General features: G+C 35.3%; 1 long non-coding RNA gene across 1 annotated transcript; it reads right to left on the reverse strand.

Moving 5' to 3' along the window:
• Positions 1-1,434: 1,434 nt before the first annotated feature.
• On the reverse strand, positions 1,435-4,068 carry LOC107573288 (uncharacterized). Its single transcript, XR_001607481.1, has 3 exons — positions 3,877-4,068; positions 3,639-3,717; positions 1,435-1,707 (listed from the first exon to the last, which is right to left on the reverse strand). It is a non-coding gene; the product is annotated as an uncharacterized lncRNA (long non-coding RNA).
• Between the last annotated feature and the right edge of the window lie 2,911 nt (positions 4,069-6,979).

Below are 6,979 nucleotides of genomic sequence, written 5' to 3' on the forward strand. Positions count from 1 at the left end.
CTGCTAAATAATAACGACTTTCTACTTTGAGGACCTTGATAGAAATGTAGAGGAGCGAAAAGTACAATATTTGTCTTTCAAATGTAGTGACGTTAAAGTCATAAGTTCCCAGAAAAAAATAATACTCAAGTAAAGTACAGATACTCAAAAAATGTACTTAAGCACAATACTAGTCACTGTCCGCCTCCGTTTAGCAGACACTTTTATCCAAAGCGACTTACAGATGAGTAATACAAAAAGTGATTCATCATGATGGCAATAAACATGATAAGTGCCAGTTATACAAGGTTTCCGTCATCATTCAAAATAATAAAAGCTAGGACAGGAAGGGAATAAGGAATAATGTTTTTTTTTTTTTTTTTTAGGAGGACGCCGTTAGATACTCACAGAGGAGACGAGTTTTCAATCGTTTCTTGAAAATTTTGAGGGATTTGGCTGTCCGGATGGCCTTAGGTATAGTCATTCCACCAGCGAGAAACGCTGAAAGGAAACGTGAGAGAGATTTTGAGCCTCTCTGCCTTGGGACCACAAGCCACCGCTTGTTTACCAACCACAGGCTGGTAGCAAGTGCAGAGAGATGAGAAGGGGTGTGACACGGGCTCTCTTGGGCTCATTGAAAACAAGCCGTGCTGCTGCATTCTGAATCATTTACCGAGGTCTGATTGCACATGATGGAAGTCTAGCCAGAAGAGCATTGCAACAATCTAGCCTAGAAATGTGTTGCATGCTCTATAATGAGGGTCTGATTTTTGTTTGGTTATGTAGTGCAAACCTGCAAGATTATGCTATTATATACACACACTGTACATTCCAAATAGTAAACCTTACTTAAAAAAAGCATGCAAACCGATTGCCTTGAAAAAACCAAGTGAAATAAGAATAATAATTTGTAATAAGAAAAGGTGTTGTAAACTTACAAGTTCTGATAACTCAGAATCACTATTTTCAACAACTAAATGAATAAGTACAATATACTATGTGCGTATTTCAAACAACTCTTTTATTTAAGTTGAGCCAACTCATGTAACATTTCCTGCAGCTTGGAATTTCTAAGTTGTATTTACGTAAACAGCAATCTGATTTACTGGCTAAAAGCATGCAAAAAAACTGCCTTAAAAAAACCAAGTAAGCGTTACTCCACTAAGTTAAGTGCTTCAAACATCCATAATAAATTACTGACAACAATGTTCCATTCATCACACACATACAATTACACATAAATTTGAGGTAGTGAAAGTTCAAAGTTAAAGGTAATGTACTTTTTTTTTTGGTTTTTCAGTGCAGTTTTAACTTGTATTACAAACATTTTGAAACAAAGCAAAAACAATCTGATTTAGGGTATGCTTCTTTTAAACAGTGGAGGTAGCAGTACAATGAGTAAGTATGGCACTGGGTTGGCCGCACATGTTGCCAATGTTTGTTTTTTTTCCCCTGTCCCGTCCCAAGTCAAGCATCACACTGTAAGTGTTCTTCACAGTATTAGGGTAATCCAAATGTACTGTACCAGTGATCCAAACATAGTGCATGGCAGTCCGGAAGCAAATGGCTGAGGTAGACCCTGGAGACTGTTCTTTGCAGTACTACCCTGAACAATGATGGCAAAAGACACAGGGTCAAGGCAGAGAAGATTTGGAGAAGTACTTCATCTTCAATGATAGTCAGCAACCCAACAGATACTAGTGCCCAGACTGCATCAACATCAGACACCTGTAGAAAACCAAATAAAAACATTATTAGTAGGGAAATATGGATGATAAGTTGTCAGTGTTATCTGTCCTGCCTACACTGCCATGCCACTGGGTTAGTTCATCCAAACTTGAAATTTATGTGATCATTTACTCAAGCATGACTTTTGTTTATTTTTGGAACACAAATAAAGACATTTTCAGTGAAATCCGACAGATATTTCTGACTATTTACCCAAAACATTAGACAGTTGATCATATAGCAATTATGTCTCTTCCAAAGATTTGAGCCGCTTTTCCACCGTCAGGCCAAACCATTTTTGTTGCTTAACCATTCCATTTTGTGCTGACCCGGCCCAAGCCGATACGGATATGGTTTAATTTTTCACTGTAGGGCTGTTAACAGAGCTCTTTGGAATGCAACATAAATGTGTCAGTCATTGCCTTAGTAATGCAAGAGTTAGAATACGGTACTAGATGTAAATAGCACACGTTATGAAAGATTAAATATTTCTTTTAATTTTACTATTAACTTGTTAACTTCATTCAAATAGCAGGCTTGGCCAGCTACAGAGAAACTGTTGGCTAAGCAAAAGACTAGGGATGTAACAATTCACTCAACTCACGATTCGATTCATTTATTTTTTACAAAATGAGATAATTATATTATAAATTATAAATTGAATGTGTCCTTTTATTATTGCTTGGACAAAATGCTGCACGTTTCTTTGTGAAATATAACACTATAATAATAATATACTAATATAGCACTTGTATATTATTGCTCTTTTGTTGGTTTTGATTGCTTCTATTGTCCTCATTTGTAAGTCGCTTTGGATAAAAGCGTTTGCTAAATAACAAAATTTAAATATAATGTAAATGTAAATAACAAAACTAAATTGAAATAAAAAAAAAAAATCAAATAAATAAGTAACACAAATAAAAGAAATCTCTTCATATAAACAAAATAAGGCTTTGTCTGTGCTCTTTCCATTTAAAATTAGAGGCAACCACTGCCTTTTAATCATGATCCAAACAAAGATGCTGCATACATGCAACATGAGCAGTTTTTAATCTAAATTAGATTGCATAATTTCGAAATTTGAAGCAAAAACAAAAGGATTTGACTTCAGTTTTGTGAAACTATACATAAAAAAAAAATATCTGCATGAAACAGAAACAGCAGACGAGCTGAATGAGACGCAGATTCACTCTCTGCCAGAAGGTGGCGCTTAAAGCGTTTCCTTAGTTTACGCTGTAAACAAAGCAGCGCTGCACTTATGAACTTTAATATGCATTATACAGAGGCAAGATGAAAAGAAAAAAATACCATCTACACTTTTCTAAAGACAGTAAATTCCCCTCAGACATACATTCATATAAACTCTTACCTCTAAATGAATCGCGATTTGTTTGGCATCTCAACCGATTTGAATCGTCACATATTTGAATCGATTTTCAACCGGCTCGCGGTTAATCGTTACATCCCTACAAAAGACAAATGACAATCCTGAGCAGCGACGTCACTCCAGGCATTCTACAGCACGGTTCAGTGTGTTCGGCTAATAATTCCAGATCAAGAACGGTTTGTGATCACACTATGCCTAACCAAGTTCAAGTGGAAATATAACTGAAACTGCTCCTTACATTCATTGAACAGTTTGGCCCAAAAGTAGATTACATGGCTCCATTCATACGGATTTATCTTATGGTTTCTTGGGTGTCAGAGTTTTGGGGTTAATATCTTCATTCATGTCTTGAAGATGCACACTTTTTTATGGGATGGAATGACAGGAGGGAGATTAAGTGGCATAATTTTCATTTTTTTGTTCAACTAGGTATTTTGTGTTCAACATTAATCTTTATAAAAGTATCTCAGTAATTTACCAGCAAATACACAGGAAATTTTCCCAAAATGATGTGCTTCTTTAAGGTGTAGCTATGAGAACTTACAAAGCGGGTTAGTTGTAGAAGTATCTGGGGTGATCATGAAGTAAAACAGGTGGGTGTGCACTGCTGTCAAATCTGGGTTCTAGAAGTAAAAAAAGAAAAACAAGTTTAAGACATTAAAAAATTACAGTACAAATATGTTTGTCAAAGTGTCAATAAAGAAGTCAATGACATGGTTTATTTTAAATATTATTATTAAATATAATAAAAAATATTGAAAACATTTAAGGTAGCAACATACATTTTTAGGGGTTGTCGGGTGTGAAGTGTTTTCCGAGATCTGTGAAAAAAATAAAAGAAATACAGTGGCTACATGTATACTTCATCTGCAAGAAATTATTTGAAATTGTAAATAAAGTGTAGCACATGACTGAGTCAAAAACTGCTCTACTGAGGCCGGTGTTCACGAGAGTGCTGTTCAGAGAAGACAGATGCCACAAGCACTTATAATGACAAATAATTCTTCAGTTAAAGGCAAGTTCCACTATTGTTGTGAATTGCAGATTACAGACACATTCATTCCTTGATATTTGCATACTTTACAAGAAAGAACGAACATTTTCTATACATATCTACTTGAGGTCAAAAAAACAATTGAAAAGCAGCATTTCCTCTGTATTACAGTAGTAGGTATTTCAACACGCTACAGCAATAATTACTGCAAGACAAAGAGCTCATTCAGTTTAAACCTTAAATGTGTGATCACGTGATGACTATGATTGTGATGTATTAAAAATATTGACAATACAATTGTAAGCTTAAAAATAACTTAAGTGACCAAAGCCTCAGTGTTATAAAATTATAGTGTACACTGCAAAAGATTACAGTAAACAATTAATTATCAGTGGCACATAAAGATCGACTTTAAAACCTACTGTGAGCTCATCTTGAGGACTTTTGGCATGTTCTTGAATTGTACCTCTGACTTTTCATTTTTTAACTAGCTAACGGTTACAAATGTTTCAGTTTGAAAAGTAAAAAAAGTCGCCAAAATACGCCACAAGTTCTGTATTTCTACGGTCTTTTTTCTAACAGCAGAACAGCAAAGACCTTTGGTATCTGTTAGCTAACACCGCTGACAAGGTTAGTCTATGAAGGTAGAATGCCGTCAATAATATTTGCATACGCAGGGTAATATTTGTGGAAGTGTACATAAGACTGTAAGCGTACATTACATTTGTATGCGCAAGAGAAGCGTTGTAAAAGTGTAAATCGCGTTTCAAGCGTAAGAAAAAATTATTTGCAGCATTTGACTGTTATTCGTAAGTGTAATTCATGTATTGTGAAACTGCAGCTTCATGCTAACGCAAAATAAATATGATCTGCATGCTTCTGACTTCCATTTTTCCCACGCTTACACTTTTGGCACGTTTTTTTCACCATGGAGACATATTGCAACTGGTCAGTAAATGTACTTAAATAAGTACATAATGTGAAAATAACACATTTGCAAAACAAAATTCATAAATGCACAGCACAATTTACATTTACAAAATCCAATTCGTAAATTCAAAACACAATTCATAAATACACAAGTAAAAGCATAAATATTTCCCCAAATGCTCACACAAATGCATCTTACCTAAATAAATTTAAAATGTTTACACAAATATGTATATATCAAGTTCTTGAATTAATTTCCATCACACATTTATGAATGATGTTACATGTATTTATGGATAGTTGAATTTGCATTTGCAAATCGTCACATGTGCGTGGACTGCTTTGAATTTGTGTGTGGTATTTTTGAGACCTTCCTGGCAGGTTAAGATTCATAAATATCTTTTTTTGGAGGATGTTCCGTTCAGCCAATCACATGAGGCTCTCGCTGACTCTCCATTTACTCTTATCCGATTGGTTCAATAAACACATCATACGCCAAAACGTTAATCTTCATTTAGTTCAGGATCGTTCTCGCTGCCGGAATGGTACTTTTAGTGTATACATACAGAAAAAAATTAATTAAAAAAAAACAGCAACGTAATTAAAACATGCTCCTTTCATAAGCTGTGTACCATTAGGCTAGACTCCCATGTGTTCATACAGAATTGCGAGCTGGTGTTAACATTATTTGGTTTGGCTTTACATTGAAATGTCATAATCTACTTACACCACTGATGTTAAACTTTATAATCAAAATGATGTTATGTGACAATGCTCAACTCTATGGTATCAGAGTGCTATACTTTGTAAAACCTTTTTACTATGCCAATAAAGCTTCTTTAAACTGTTGTTTTCGCGTGCAAATCACAGTTCACAGGCTCGCAGTGCTTTTGACCGTCTTTTGGCGAAAAAAAAAACGTGCCAAAAGTGTAAGCGTGGGAAAAATGGAAGTCAGAAGCATGCAGATCATATTTATTTTGCGTTAGCATGAAGCTGCAGTTTCACAATACATGAGTTACACTTACGAGTAACAGTAAAATGCTGCAAATCATTTTTTCTTACGCTTGAAACGCGATTTACACCTTTACAAAGCTTCTCTTGCGCATACAAATGTAATGTACGCTTGCAGTCTTATGTACACTTCCACAAATATTACCCTGCGTATGCAAATATTATTGACGGCATTCTACCTTCATATTAGTCAGTTAAAATTAGCAGCACACAGAAACATACATTGACACAATTATTTTTTGAATCTTACCTTATTATTGTTGTACAGAAGTAATCAGTCTTTGTCCAGTGGTAAAAATGCAAGCAGTCTCAGCAAATTCGGCGCACAAATTCAAAAACCCGTTGCTTGTTGCGCTTGCTCTCTAACTTTCCGTATTTCTTCTTCTTCTTCTTCTTCAGTTTTATGGCTGGTAGCACCAACTCTTCTTCTGTTGTTTTGTTGCACATTAGCAACACATTAGCGCACTGCTGCCTCCCCCTGGTGTATTAATGTCATCGGTATTGTTGCGGCTACTTGAATATTTTAAGTAAGAGTTACTCGTTGCAGCAAGTAAGTTGTTTTATTCGCCTTAAAATTAGCTGTTACTTAATAAAACCGAGTAAGTATAACAACTAAGTAAAGATAACTAATTATATCTAAGTAAGGTAAACTATTGGATTTTACAGTATATACACACACACACACACACACACTCTGCAAAGATGAATGATGGCCCGGAGAGCTACCAGACTAAAGATGAGGCATGTTTGACAGATGCTGCACATGTCAAAGTCATGTTAAAGTGAAACAGCATGTTATGGAGTCATATTGTCTACAACACTTCACTTGGTGTCATTTGAGCCCTGAACGATTTTAGTCTAGCCCTGAATGTTTTTGCCTGGAACTGCCCAGGACATGTGATAGGAATTACGTAAATGTTACTTGTTAAAAAACATCATTTACAATACGT

This window comes from Sinocyclocheilus grahami, unplaced genomic scaffold (genome assembly GCF_001515645.1).
Source record: "Sinocyclocheilus grahami isolate Dianchi unplaced genomic scaffold, SAMN03320097.WGS_v1.1 scaffold1912.1, whole genome shotgun sequence".
NCBI lineage: Eukaryota > Metazoa > Chordata > Actinopteri > Cypriniformes > Cyprinidae > Sinocyclocheilus > Sinocyclocheilus grahami.